Source organism: Crocuta crocuta, unplaced genomic scaffold (genome assembly GCF_008692635.1).
Source record: "Crocuta crocuta isolate KB4526 unplaced genomic scaffold, BGI_CrCroc_1.0 scaffold751, whole genome shotgun sequence".
Classification (NCBI taxonomy): domain Eukaryota; kingdom Metazoa; phylum Chordata; class Mammalia; order Carnivora; family Hyaenidae; genus Crocuta; species Crocuta crocuta.
The window spans coordinates 847,005-862,808 of record NW_027530353.1 but is presented as its reverse complement, the minus strand read 5'-3'; the positions used below and the strand labels follow the sequence as shown (position 1 = coordinate 862,808).

The following is a 15,804-nucleotide window of genomic DNA, read 5'->3' as shown; positions in this document are numbered from 1 at the left end:
AGGGAGAATGGGGGCAGGGGGTGGGGTGGGGTGGGGGCAGGGCGGAGCGTTCCTTGATTTCAGCAAGACAAGGAATGGAAATATGTGTTCCTCCCCCACACCCTCACCCCCTCTTCGGAGATTTGGAAGGTTTCTCAAGTTTCTTTTCGGAATTGCCCGGCACCTGCAGGAGGGGGAGGTCCCAGACGTCTCCGGGGCAACTGGCTGCGGCGGTTTCTCTTTCAGCTGGCAGCACTGAGGGGGTCCTGGGGACACCTGCGCCTCAGGGAACCAGAGAAAAAAGCAGAGGCTTGAGCACCCGGTCCCACCACCACGGAGGGCATATTCCGCTCTGCGTGGTTCCTCAGACAAGCCCTGGGATGCCTTTCTTCCCTTCAAAGGTGGTTTTGTTCTAAGTTCACCTCAGACTGAGCCAGGGCTCTCCTGCAGCCTGCACTTGGCATTGGGCGGAGCCTTTCTTCCAGTGCCCCTCCCCCACCCCAGTCCAGTCCCCCGCTCCCCTCACCCAACTGCGCCGAGTAACTGCGCTCAGTGGGAAACATCCGTTTCCTCCCCGGCCACCAATTTTAACTCTTCTCCGAGAAAGTGACTGAAAACACCTGACCCTTTGGATCGTCCCCACCAAGTCTTCAGGGAAGTGCCAGGTGGTAACCAGCGCACCTCAGCTCCCCAGCGCCCCTGAACTGACTTATGTGACAGAGGCTAGGACCTCCGTGAAGAGTGGCCACATCTTCTGGAGAAAAGAGGACAACCCTTGAGCGGAGAAGCTCTCATGTGCTCCCTGTCACCAGATCCCTTCAGTTCCCATACGGCCAGCCCTTGGGGAGGTCGGCTGGCTGTGTTTCTACTGGGGTGTGACACCTTTACCTATTCCTGGGCGATCCAATGACCCCAAGTTCTAGATAAAGATGAAGGTAAATCCTGTGGCTTCAGACAGCTTCACGGACCAATCTCCGTCAGTGATGTACTGTCCCCTGAACTAGAGGCTGCCTTCTGGGGCACAGAAGACAGAAAGAGACCATTTTCTGGGAAATGCAGGTCTTTTGCTTCCTGTTTCCACTGCTTTTTGCCCCTGCAAGGCGCCCTTCCTGGGTTCCAGGATTCTGCCTCAAATGTTATTTGACCCAAGGTCGAGGCATTAGGGCTCTGCTATGACCAGAGGATCGAGGACAAGGTCCAGGCTGCTGTGCTCTCTCCAGGGTGGTTGGTACACAGAAGTCACCAGTTCTTTTTCTGAAGCAGCAGCAGGATGGTCTTCTGGTTGCCTTCCCAGATAGCTCATTGGTTTGTCGCCTCTTATACCAGCTGTGGGACACAGAGCTACAGGAGAAGAGACCTTTTCACATCTCAGTCTGGGGTTAAGGAGAAGAGCGAATGGAAGAGGGCCTTCAGGGAGTTCCAGGTAAATGTGTAGCAAACTCCGAGGCCATCGCACGTGTATACATGCACTTGATTGAGAGACTTCTGTGTGCTGAGTGCGGCTTCCTTTTCCATCCCCCGATTGGGAGAACAGTGCCCGGCACATACTCTAATGGGCGAAGGCTGCCAGTACGCAGAATTTTTTAGGATAAGGGCTGGAGAACAACACAGGAAGGAAGGAGCATACAGATCAGTGAACTTAAATGAGATGGCGTGGAGGGCCTCGGTGAGAAGGGAACATGTGAATGCATGGGGGAGAGTCTGCGAGTCTGACAGGGGTCTGGGAAGAGGAGGCCTTGTTTATACAGGGGACAGCAAGAGGGCCAGTGTGGCTGGAATGGAGTGGGGAGTGGGACAGAGGCAGGGGCTGAGGTTCCAGGGGGCAGGGGGACCTCAGGGCCTTGGTCGGGCCTAGTAACATTTTCAGCTTTTCCTAAAAAATAGATGGGGAAAACGTTGGAAGACTTTGAACAGAGTAGTGGCATGCGTGATTGACTTATGTCTTAACTGGATCTCTCTTGTGGCTGAGTCCAGCGTAGAATGAAGGCAGAGAAGAAGCTTTTGCAATAATCCAGGTGAGATGGGGGCCTGGCTTGGTGCTGTGGAGGTGATGAGATGTGGTTAGATTCTGGTTGGATTTGGATGCAAGAGCTGATACAGATTTCTGATGAGTTGAATCTGGGGCGTGAGGGGAAGACAAGAGCCAAGGATGACCTGAAGGCCCTGGTCTGCAAGTAGAAGACGGTAGTCTTCACTGAAATGGAAAATAGAGGTGGGGAGAGGGGGGTTTGGAAGGGAGAGATCTAAGAGTCTGGTTTTGAACTTGCTATGTGTGAGATCCTTTTAGATTTTCAAATGGAGATATTGGGTAAGGAGTTGCATCTACAAGTTAAGCTTTAGGAGAGAGGTCCAGGTAAGACACAAAAATTAGGATCATCATACAGATACTACTCAAAGTCTTGAGGCTGAATGAGATCATAAAGGGATTAGAAGAGAATATTAATGAGAAGGACAGGTGATTGAGTCCTGAGCACTGGGACCTCTAATGTGAAAGAGACCCAGGACATAAGGAGGAAAAAGCAAGGGAGAGGAGTGGCCTGCTCTACTGTTCTGGAAGCAAGTAGAGAACAGGTTTCAAAGGGGCAGGGTTAATCAGCTACATCAGAACCTGCAGATACATCAGTGGAATACAGTTCCTCATTCTTTTTGCCACAGTAGAGTGCTTCCTTGGATGTATATACTATAAATTATTTCCCTGGTTCCTAATTGAAGGACGTTTAGAGTATTTGTGAACAATGTTGAAGGAATAACCCGGAGTACGGATTTCGCACATTTGCAAGTGAAATTTCTGGGTGCTTTGTTTCTGATTTGAAAAGAAAATTTATTTTAATTCTCTTTTTAAGAGCCGAACTTTAAAAATTAAGGTATAATTTACATGCAGTAAAATGCATGCATTAAATGGTTGGTTTAAATTTGCATTTCTTTATTGTTTGCAGGTATTGAGCTCTTTCATGTACTTATTGGCCATTTGTGAAGTATCTGTTTTAAATCTTTTGTCTATTAAAAAAATTATTATCAACTTGACCAAGGCATAGTTTACTTATAATAAACCGTATCTGCTTAAGGTGTACAATTCAGTGAGTAGTGACATGGTAAGCACCTGTGAAATCACCACCACAACCAAGATAGAGGGCATTTTGAGAGGGCCTGAGTGGTTCAGTGGGTGGAGCATATGACTCTTGATCTCAGAATTGTCCGTTCAGGCACCCAGTGTGGGTGTAAATAAACTATTTTTTAAATTATCATTATTTTTTAAATGTTTATTTTTGAGAGAGTGCAAGTGGGGGAGGGGCAGAGAGCGAGGGAGACACAGAATCTGATGCAGGCTCCAGGCTCTGACAGCTCAGAGCCTGATGCAGGGCTTGAACTCACCAGCCTTGAGATCATGACCTGAGCCAAAGTCCAAGGCTCAACAGACTGAACCACCCAGGTGCCCCAAAATTAAATCTTTAAAATGTGCACCCCAATGTTTTTAGCAGCGCTATCAACAGTAGCCAAATTATGGAAAGAGCCCAAATGTCCATCAACTAATAAATGGATAAAGAAGTGGTATACATATACAATGGAATACTACTCAACAATGAAAAAGACTGAAATCTTGCCATTTGCAACAATGTGGATGGAACTGGCATGTATTATTCTAAGCAAAATAGTTAGAGAAAGACAGCTATCACATGATTTCACTCCTGTGTTGAGTTTGAGAAATTCAACAGATGAACACAGGGGAAGGGAAGGAAAAACAAGATAAAAATGAAGAGGGAGGCAAATCATAAGAGACTTAAATACAGAGAGCAAAAAGGATTTCTGGAATGGAGGGTGGGTAGATGTGGGGGGTTAAATAGGTGATGGGCATTAAAAAGAGCACTTTTGGGGATGAGCACTGTAAGAGGTGTCATATGTAAGAAATGAATCACTAGGTTCTACTCCTGAAGCCAAGACTAACTTGAGTAAAAAAAAATCATTGAACAGAAAAAAATTTTTTTTTAAATATAAGGAACATTTTCACATCCCTCAAAAGGTTTTCATACTCCTTTGGAGACCCATCCCTTTGCCCCTTGCTTTAGGCAACTACTGATCTACCTTATATCCCTAGACTCTAGTTGGCATTTTCTAGAATTTCAGAAGGAATCTAGACTTCAAAAGGAACTATACAGTAAGAAGTATTTTGTATCTAGCTTTTGCACTCAGTTTCTTGATTTTGATAGTCATCTATGTGGTTGTGCTTATGATTAATTTATTCCTTTTCTTGCTGAGTTAATACTCTCTCGTATGGGTATGCCATATTTTGCTTACCCATTCACCAGTTGTTGGACATTGGGTTGTTTCCAATTCTTGGTCATTATCAATATCAATAAAATTGCTATGGATATTCATGTACAAGCCTTTGTGTCGATGTATGTTGTCATTTCACTTGGGTAAATACCTAGATGCAGAATTGCTGACTTGCAGGGCAAATGCTGGTTTCACTGCTCATTCCTCTTCTGCTGCTGTATCATTGTGTGCCTTCAAGCTGCTATATTTTGGTAGGGCTGCCAAAACATTTTTGCCATGATTACCAAGGAATAGCTAAGGATGTTAAGGTAAATCAGATGTTATTTAGACAGTTGCCCAGAGATCATTTGAAACATTCAGACACGACAGTCAGCTTACCTCTCTTTTTGACACTGAGGTATAATGTACCTATAGCTAGAAAGGGAAGATGTTTGGTGACACGTTTCTCTAGATACTGTTGTTCTTTAGCAAACTGTAAAAGCTTAGCGTAACAATAATCTCTATTGATGTTTCAGACTTCCTATGATTTCTGTTTGGGTAGAATCTAGAGGTAAGTTTGGTCATGATAACAGTGATAGGCTTGAGTAAGACAGCTCAGGACTGGTTCACATCCTGCTCTTTCCTTACTATGATTCAGCCTTCCCAAAGGAAAGAATAGAACGTGAGTTCCTCGTGGATGTCTCTTTGTAATCAAATATATTTGACTCATATATAACACCAGTCACCTGGCATTTACTAGAAGAGTGCCTACACTCCATTTCAGCATTAACAGTGTGGTGTTACTTAGTAAATTAAAATTAGGGGTCAATCTCTCTTCAACGGGGTACACTGTTTTCAGACTTCTTGAGAAATCATGGAGATACTAAATATTATTGAAACTGCACCCTCTATTTCTCACAAAACACTAGTAAATAACTTTAAAAATATTTAACTGTAGCCAAAATGAAAATCATAGAGATAACAGAATTTCCAACTAAACTAATAAAGATGAAAAAAGCACACACAAAATATAACACTAATAGCCCACCTTACATATCTTTGATTCATTACATATATAAAGTAATATTTTTGTAAGAGCTTAAAATAAATACACATAGCATTAAATTATTAAGATATTTACCATCTATCTAAGGTAAAACTAAAAGGAGATGGAGCACAATTCACACATAAAAACCTACCATGGGAAGGAGAGCAAGGAAATAACCAGAGAAGGATTCAAACAGAATTATACATGGCAGTGAAGCACAAAACAAAACTCATCCAAATAAGGGGACATAGAACATGAACATATAAATGAGAGTAAATCAAATAGAAATAAAAAATATTTTTGAGGGCCCCTGGGTGGCTCAGTTGATTTCAGCGTCCGACTTTGGCTCAGGTCATGATCTCACAGTTCTTGAGTTGGAGCCCCGCATCGGGCTCCGTGCTGACAGCTCCGGAGCCTGGAGCCTGCTTCAGATCCTGTGTCTCTCTTTCTCTCTGCCCTTCCCTCCCTCATGCTCTGTCTCTCTCTCTCTCTCAAAAATAAATAAACATTTAAAAAATAGAAATGAAAAATATTTTTCCTTCTTAGAAATCCGAGAAAACTTAATTACTTTTCAGTGAATATATTCATATATATATGGCCAATGCGTTCAGGGTGAAACTAGACATTTATTCCTTGCTGGTAGCATTCTCGAAATTTGAGAATATGAAAAAAAAAACACTTCAGGATTTTTAAAAATGTTTATACCCTTGGAGCCACTGAGTTTATTCTTTTTTTTTTTAATTTTTAAATGTTTTATTTATTCCTGAGAAAGAGAGACAGCGTGAGCAGGGGAGGGTCAGAGAGAGAGGGAGACACAGATTCTGAAACAGGCTCCAGACTCTGAGCTAGCTGTCAGCACAGAGCCTGACGCGGGGCTCGAACCCAGGAACTGTGAGATCACGACCTGAGCTGAAGTCGGATGCTTAACCGACTGAGCCACCCAGGCACCCCCCACTGAGTTTATACTTAAAGCAATTCAGAAGTAGCACTCCTCCAAATGCCACCTCGCAAGGTACGGGACCAGCAGACGAACACAGCAAAGCCCACCATCTGCACCTGCAGCTCTCCTAAACTCTCTTTTATGTAGACAAATGATCCGTTCTCAGTCCAAAAAGACAAGCAGAGAGGCTCGCTTGCCCTCCTGCCCTTCCCAGTGTGGGTGGGGCCTCCGTCTTCACTTTCCTGCTGCTGAGAATTTGTTCACAGCTCCTCTCTGACTGTTCAGAGGCCAGAGGACCTTGAAGAGACCTCAAGTTGTGAAGAGATGATAAAAATGACCCAATGAAAGTTTTCGAGGGATGCTGGCTCCAGACAGCAGCTCACAGAGGCTGCCTCTGCTTCACTGGCTGCCCTCCCAGCTGGAGGTCTGACCATCCTCCACTGCAGGGAAAAGGGGGGAAGGGAAGAAGGGCGGAAGGGGAGGTGTCCCCAAAGTCATGAAGTCTCTCCGCCACCCCAGAGGCTGCCTTTCAGGCTGTCTTCCCGGAGGACACACACGCTGCCCTGACTCTAATAAATGCCCTTCGTTAAAAACAAGAAATCAGGGGCGCCTGGTTGGCTCAGTTGGTTGAGCTTCTGAGTTTTGATTTTGGCTCAGGTCATGATCTCAGGATTGTGGGATGGCTCAATCCCACAGAGTAGGCTTAAGATTCTCTCTCTCTCTCTCTCTCTCTTTCCCCTCCGCACCCCCTCCCCCATTCATGCATGTTCTCTTTCCAAAAGGTAAAAAAAAAAAAAGTAAAAAAGGTAAGAAATCCATGTTTAGCTATAGGACTCGTAATGGAATTACTATTTCTGTTTTTGGTATGCCCATAAAGTAGATGTACAACCTCTATGATCTGGACAGGAGAGAATAGACAGTCACTAAATCAAGAGGAGCTGCTTAATATCCAAGAAGGAAATGGTAAATGAACCCTTGAATGGTCCTTAGAGGCTCTAGATGGTTCAGAAACCCCAAGAAATACACACATGTGAATACGCAGTGAAGCATTTTCTGAAACGTCAAGGAAATACAATCTTTCTGCTTACTATATATATAAAGGAAACGTAATATTTTGTAATGTCATGTTGCCAATAAATTGGTCACTCTGAAGACTGTGTAGAAACACGAAGCAATGCAAAATTTCAATGGCGAGTTCCAATAGGAACACATGCAGGAATTTGGATGCCATGGTGAGAACAATGTCAAGTGTACAAATTCTCTTCCTGAGAGACAACATGCAAACATGGAAGTAGTGATTTTGTTGGGGTAGAAGTACAAAGAGCATCATGTGATTAGTGGATATTTTTTGCAGGTTAGGGCTCTGTTAGTGTTTCAATACAGATTTACATTTCCTTTCATCATTAGTTTGCACGGCCGAGTAATTCAAGTGTCTACTTTAGGAGGCACATTGGGGCAAATCAATTTCCTCTTAGCCAACTTGACAATAAATCATATTTAAATAAATAAATATATACATAAATAATATTTGGTAGAAAAGGAAAAAAGTAATTTTAAGCATGTATTTCAAGCTTGTAGAGTATATGGAGTTAATTATTAGCATAAAGATCAATTTATTATAATTATTTGTTCATTTCTTTTTGTTGAACTTTGCTTTAAATTAAAGACTAGGGTTTTAAAACACCAAGCACCGATTTAATGACGAATAAACAGGTAATGGTGGGTAAGAAAGATAGATGCCAATTGATGGAGACAACTTTAATCAGGAATAAATGATTGAGGGTACTGTTAAAAACGCCGTTAGCAATATACTCTGGTTTGAGTGATAAATTCGACCTAAGGCCATGGTGACAATATTAATACTAAAATCTAATATGGTATTTTTGAGTCAAGGGAGATCCATCTGGAAAGGGTCAAACACAAACACGCCATTCTGTTTGATGGAACAGAATAGATGATGAATGAGTGAATGAATAAATGAGTGATGAAAGAAGAAGTTCTTTTCATCAAATTTCAGGCTCTTAAGTTAGTAACTTTTTTTAAGTTAGTAAATGTATAACAAACTGCATGGTTACTTTCATTAATGAATTTTTCATATGGATGTTGAAGCCGATACATCAAGAAATCCCAGCTTTCCTACAGCTTACCAGCTGAGATATTGTCAAACATTTTTTCCCACCTTAGCAGGTGTGAAAAGAGTGTCTTAGATATTCATTTCTACAAGTTGTCCAGACCTCTTGGCTGCTTAGGCTAAGAAGAAAGAGAAACTAAAATCCCAGGTGTGGGATAAGGTCAGGACTCTTTCACTTGCAAATAACAGAAAAAAAAAAGTAAAAGAAAAACAAAGAACCCCCACACTCTGATTGATTTAAGGCAAAAAAGGAATTTACAAGCCCACTAATGAAAAGACTAGATCTGGCGTTGGCAAGTAGTCGGGTGAGCCAATCTGGCTGATGGCCTATTATTTTTGCACTTTTTAAGTGGTTGGGGAAAAAAATCAAAAGAAGGGTGGCATTTCAGGGCACATACAAATTATGTGAAGTTCAAATTTCAGTACCCATAAATAAAATTTTTGGAACTTAGCTTCACTCATTAGTTTACATATTGTTTGTCCCTGTTTTTGTGCTATGAGGGCCGTGGTCACAACAGGCCCACAAAACCTAATTTCCTAGTTGACCCTTTACAGAAAAAGTTTTTGCCCCAGCCCTGGATGTATGATGGCACTGACACTCAAATTATGCCCATTGACATCATCTTCCTGACCCCCCACTTCTGCTTTTCTGTGTATTGGCTCCATTTTCTTTTTTTTTTTTCTTTCTTAATAAGAGACGGATTTTTTTTTAAGTTTATTTATCTATTTTGAGAGACAGAGAAAGCGTGAGTGGGGGAGGGACAGAGAGAGGAAAGAGTGAGTTTCCCAAACAGGCTCCACACTGGCAACACAGAGCCCCATGTGGGGGGCAGGGGGGGCTTGAACCCATGAACCGTGAGATCATCACCTGAGCCAAAGCCAAACACTTAACGAACTGAGTCACCCATGTGGCCCTCCATTTTCACTTTCTTGGTTCAAGAGTGCAGAAGGCACCACACACTTACTTCTACTCTTTCATCAAGGAAGGAGGAAGGAGAGTTTCTTTTTTTTTTTTTTTTCCACTCAATTCAAAGAACCAGGATTGAATCCCACTGGCCCAACTGTGTCTTTCTGTGTACCAGTCACTTTGGCCAGGAGAAGTGGTACCCTGATCAGACACAGATCACTCACCCAGCCCTGGGGCCAGGGATGGGTCAGTCCCACCCAACCACTCAGACTGAGTTGAAGCAGCATGCTAAGTCAGTGCGCTTAGGGGCCATTATCAGAAGGAGTGCTGGATGCTGAACCAACTCAAGCAATCTGAATCCACAGAGGATGGTCTTCAGGTCTTAAGAAATCTCTTTTATTGGAGAAGAAAAGTTGGACACAAGGATAGGAAAGACCATCTGGAACTGATAAAACTGTCATAGATCTATGCAAAATTGCCATCAGTACTACGTCTAGTTCAGACACAGCTGCCATTTTAACTGCACTCTTGTCCAAGTTAAAAAAAAATAAATAAATAAGTTTATTTTAAATTTCTATTAATGGAGGAGCACCTGGGTGGCTCAGTCAGTTAAGGGTCTGACTTTGGCTCGGGTCATGGTCTCACAGTTCGTGAGTTCAAGTTGCATGCTGGGCTCCGTGCTGACAGCTCAGAGCCTGGAGCCTGCTTCGGATTCTGTGTCTCCCTCTCTCTCTGCCCCTCCCCTGCCCACTCTCTGTCTCTCTCTCTCAAAAATATTTCTATAAGGTAATATACCTCAAATAGTGAATTGAAAGTTAATGCAGAAATATAATTTACCGAAACAGCAACAATCACAACAAAAAATTATTGGCAATGACTCAGCTTTGTAAAATCAAAGAAATCTAATGACGAAGTAAAGTGTTTATTGCCTTATAAATAAGTGACACATTCTCTACTGATAACACCACATCTCTCACTTTCAGCCAGATACACCTGCGTACTGCCTACCCACTGCCTAATATATATAAGCTGTCGATACCGGAAAGGCCCCCTACATTTCTTCTTCTTCCCTTCATTCGACAAATACTCACAAATCCTCTCTGTGCAAAATGCTGTGCTTCTCTCTGAGGCAAACTAATGAGCAATCTCCATGCCCCACTTCTCCAAGACTATACTTCATTGGGAGAGACATTAATCACAATGGATACACAATGGATAGGGACCTATGAACAAGTATGTTGGGTATTAGGGGAACTTAATCCTGTGTGTGTGTGTGTGTGTGTGTGTGTGTGTGTGTGTTATGGGGTTCAAAATGTACATGGACCCTGTGGAAGTAACATCTGAGTTGGGACCTAAGGATTGACCAAATGTGGGATGATAGAAAGGGGTGATCATGTTCCAGGCAGAGGGATAGAATTTGTCAAAGCCTTAAGGCTAAAGGGAGCATGGTACATTCTAGAAACTGAAAGAAGGCCATTGGTGGCAAGGATCCAAAAATAGAGAATTAGTAAAGATCGAGATGGGCCTAGAGATAAAAGCAGAAGTCAGGTCATTCAGGAATATATGGACCATGTAGAAATTGGTGTTTTATTCTATGGTTAGAGTGGGGATGACATAGTCAGATTTGTGTTTTAGAAACAAATCTCTGGTGACAACATGCAGAATGGATTGGAAGAGACCAAGGATGGAGGTGGAGAGGCCAATTAAGTGTGGTTCCAGAAAAGAAAAAAAAAAGATAATTGGTAGGTAGGTTTATATGTGAGGATTGAGGGAGAAGCAGATAATAAAGATCATGCTAAGTTCCTGCCTTGCTCAAGTAGGTAGATGGGCTCATTTATTAAGATGAGGACTATTAAAGACAACATGGCAATGGGTCAGTTTGTACTTGAACAGGTTCAATTTGAACTGCCTTTGGAATATCCAAAGAGCAATGCCAAGTGGGCAATCGCTAGGTCAAATCTGAAGCTCAGAAGGGTAGTGTAGGATGGGAAATAAAATTTTAAAGAGTCATCAGCTGGTCAATAATATCTAGAGTCATGGGAATGGATGAGTTTACCTAGAGAGAGGAGGTGTACAGACTGGGAGACAGAAGAGAAAGAAGTCTCACCTTGACCTTGAAACCCTGATATTTATTGCCCGGGTAGAGCAGAGTGAAGTGGCAAATCAGACTGAGATGGAGAGGCAAGTAGGTAAGAGGAAGACCAGGAGAGAGGGTGCAGGGAAGCCATGGGTAAACAATGATTCACAAAGGCGGAAATGGCCAGAATGCCAAATGCTACCAAGAAGCCATGCAGGATAAAGAATAAATATTACCCATTGGATTTGTTGATGTCAAAGTCATGGGTGACATTAATGAGAGCTGTTTGGGGAAAGTTTGGGGGTAGGAAGCCAGATTTTAGTGAGCTGAAGAGTGACTCAGATCCTGTCTTCACGGGACCCCTGACATTTGATTCTGTCCTTTCCTAATCCCATGTCTGGCCTTTGAGCCTCATCTCTGCCGTGACTCTCAGAGCTGACTCAGCCACCATCTACAAGAGCTTCCTCCCTTCCTCCCTTCCTAATTTGTCTCTTTGGACCCTAGTTCTTGGTTTTGGCCCAACCAGCACCTCAGACAATCAAGGAGCTAACTCATAAATGAAGATAGTTGAAGATTTACCCACCTAAGTAATGGGAACTGTACCTTAAACTTGAATGCAGGCTTTCCCACTAGGTGCACAAAACTGGAAAGTTGCTTAACTTGTTTCCTCATCAGTGAAATGACTAATCACACCTATTTTGCTCTGTTACTGTGAGGATTAACATTCCTGGTACATCATAGTTGCTGAATAAACAGTGGTTACCTTTTCCCAAGTCTCCTGTCCTTCTGGGAAATAACATCCTTTAACTACCTTTCTGAGGAGCATTCCTCAATTAAAAAAAATGTTTCTAAAGTAGATATAGTGTAATTAAGGAACATAGGTGCTTCTCTGGTAACATTTCTTTTTTTTTTATTTTTTAAAGTTTATTTATTTTGAGAGAGATGGCGCAAGTGGAGGGATGGGCAGAGAGAGAGGGGGAGAGAGAGAATCCCAAGCAGGCTTCATGCCACCCCATGTGGGGCTTGAGCTCACAAAACCATGAGATCATGGACCTGAGCCAAAACTAAGAGTCGGACACCCAACTGACTGAGCCACCTAGGTGCCCCCTGGTAACATTTCTTTATTCACCCAACATTTATTTATCAAGTACCTTACATTTGACAAGCACCGAGCCAGGATTTGTCAGTCAGTGACGAATCAGAAGGACATGGCTCTTTGCCACATGGAGCTCATACCTCTTCCAGTAGGTAGGCAAGTGTAAAAAAAACCCCAGTAAGGTCATAAATAACATGATTATAAATTTTGATAGGTGCTGGGAAGAAAACATAAAGGGTGTTGAGAAACAATAATGGGTTAAGGCTGCTTCCAGTACAATCACTGGAGGGGTTTCTCCGAGGGTTTGATGTGCAAAGTTCCATCTGAAGGGCATGAAGGAACCACAGACATCCATCGTTCTTGACACTCATGGATAGGCTGGCCTATCATATGGCAGTCCTCTACGAACTAATGAGGTCTGGGGTCTGTTAGCTTCTAAACTGAATCCACATCTAGGTGGTATTGCATTTATTAACTTTCAGTATCTCTCCTTCACCATCCATCAGTTGAGCAAGGCAGCTACCTTTTATTATTTTTTAAATTATTATTATTATTTTTTAATGTTTTATTTATTTCTAGGAGAGAGAGAGAGAGACAGTGTGAGCAGGGGAGGGTCAGAGAGAGAGGGAGTCACAGACCGAAACAGGCTCCAGGCTCTGAGCTGGCAGTCAGCACAGAGCCCGACGCGGGGCTCGAACCCATGAACCGCGAGATCATGACCTAAGCGAAAGTCGGATGCTTAACCGACTAAGCCACCCAGGCGCCCCTAAATTATTATTTTTTAATGTTTATTATTATTGGGACAGAGAGAAGCACAGCATGGGTTGGGGAGGGGCAGAGGGAGAGGGAGACACAGAATCTGAAACAGGCTCCAGGCTCTGAGCTGTCAGCACAGAGCCCGACGCGGGGCTTGAACCCATGAACTGTGAAATCATGACCTGAGCCGATGTCGGACACTCAACTGACTGAGCCACCCAGGTGCCTCAGACAACTACCTTTTAAATACTTGCTATTTCTAAGGTAACTGTGGGCTGAGGAATCACGTAATCATGCTGGTTAGAAGTTGGTAAGGATGAAAATGAAATTGGCTTTGGATGAAGCCTCTGCCATGAGTAAAGTACCTAAACTTCAGAGCCTGAACCTTGCTTCAGTTCATCATGTTTCTCAGGGCACAGTTTCACTCCTGTGTTCTTGGCCAAGTTCTGACAAGTGGGGTTCAGAAGTTACTGACCTCTGGACAAATGAGGTGATGCTGTGCAATCCTAAGCAATTATGACACATTTTCTTTGTAAATTAGATGACCAGTTGAATATGGGTGGAGTCCTGATTGGCAAAGGATTAACTGTTAAGCTGGGAGGGCCCTGGGCAAACAGACTAGCTCCCTCTCTGATTTTATGGTTTTCTGTCTCTTCATTGATAGTGTCACCTCTGTCACATGCTAAGGTGTCCCCTCATCAGAACCTCAATGTTTGCATTCCTGGGACAGACAAATTTGTCAAAGAGAACTGTGCTTGGAGTAAAGAGGAAATGCTCTAAGAGGAAGGCTGAAGTGCCTTTATGTCATGAGTCAAGTTCATGGTTGAGTTGTTTTAGGAGCCCCGAGATACCTTCCACACATTGAACTTGAGTTTGACTAGGAGCATAGCAGACAGAACAGGAGGAATGTTTTTATAACAATCCCTTTTCCAGTTTCATCTGAAATTAACTTGCCCCTCTTACAAGAGAGCTTGGTGATGGGGAAGTGAGTGAAACAGAAAGCAAGTCCTAAAATGATATTCTCTCCTTAACGAGAAATAGAAATTAATGTGTTCTCTTTGTGACCATAGCTTCCCTGCAGGAAAATTTTTTCTTATTTCTAGAGCATCTTCTCTTCCAAGAATAGCAGGCCTGTTTCAGATAACTCCAAGTCAGAGCCAGCCGGAGAGACAGGAGAGCAAAGGGCAGATTTGATATTGAGATTTTATTCTTGCTACTCAAATGCTTTTCTCAGTTGTGTGGTTGAATTAGAGAGGATGTCTCCCTCCTCAATAAACGAAGAGTTCAGCCCCTGAGAGAACTCAAGTATTACAAGTNAAAGCATGAGGGGGGAGGGGCAGAGAGAGACACACACGGAATCTGAAGCAGACTCCAGGTTCCAAGCTGTCAGCACAGAGCCCAATGTGGGGTTGAACCCACAAACCACGAGATCATACCTGAGCCAAAGTCAGACGCTTAACCAACTGACCCACTCATGTGCCCCGTAGAAATGTAGTCATTACAGGGGAGGCTGGGTGGCTCAGTCAGCTAAGCATTCGACTTTTGATTTCCCCTCAGATCATGATCTGAGTTGGGAGAGTTGTTGAGAGAGATCTGAGGCGTGGAGCCTGCTTGGGATTCTCTCTCTCTCTCTCTCTCTCTCTCTCTGTGTGTCTCTCTGTCTCTCTGCCCCTCCCTTGCTTGTGCTTGCTTGCTCTCTCTCTCAAAATAAATAAACATTAAACATTATTTTAGAAATGTAGTATTTATATACTCTTTCTGTTGTAGCTTTCCAAAAAGCTGGCCTAGCGCAAGAACTGCGAGAGAGGAATGAGGGGCTGGGAGAGCTCCAGGCGGCCTCCTCCTGTTGATGCTAATTTTGGCAACAAATGATTGACAGGCAGTGGGTGTTGTGGACAGCCCTAGGGAGCAATCAAGGGACCTGGTGCCGGTGGTTGACCCCGAAACGAATTCACTGTTTAACTTTGAGCAAATTACATAATTTATTTTGGTCCTAATTTCCTCTTCTCAAAAATGAGACCGTACTGTCATAATTGGTATGGACTCTTCCCAGCTTGGAAATGCTGCCTTTGTGGGCAGAGTAGGCACTTGTAAGAACAGTCTACATCTGGGGCGCCTGGGTGGCTTAGTTGGTTGAACGTCTGACTTTCACTTGCGTCATGATCTCGAGGTTCATGGGTTCGAGCCCCGCGTCGGGCTCTGTGCTGACTGCCAGCTCAGAGCCTGGAGCCTGTTTCAGAGTCTGTGTCTCCCTCTCTCTCTGACCCTCCCCTGCTCATGCTGTCTCTCTCTCTCTCCTAGAAATAAATAAAAATATTAAAAAAAAAAAAGAACAGTCTCCATCTCCTGTGAATTTGCAGAAGGCATAAAAATCCATTTAGACGTTTTATACCAGGACGTCGAAGTCAATACAGCATTCAATAAATTCGAGGATTAGGTAAATTAGAGGTGGTGTGTACAGAGAGGCAAAAATACTTCCCAACTGGTAGTTAGTGTTACTGCCATTGTTACCTTTATGATTCAAATGGCAATATTTCATTTAAAATCATAACCTAAATTGTACCTTGTGCTGATGATAACTATCAAAACAGGGCCCCTTTACACGTAGGGAAAAAGACT

The 15,804-nt window shown here is 43.2% G+C and overlaps 1 pseudogene; it reads right to left on the bottom strand.

Moving 5' to 3' along the window:
- Nucleotides 1-103: 103 nt before the first annotated feature.
- Nucleotides 104-15,804, bottom strand: part of LOC144233025 (large ribosomal subunit protein uL10 pseudogene) — an 80,149-nt pseudogene continuing 64,448 nt past the window's right edge.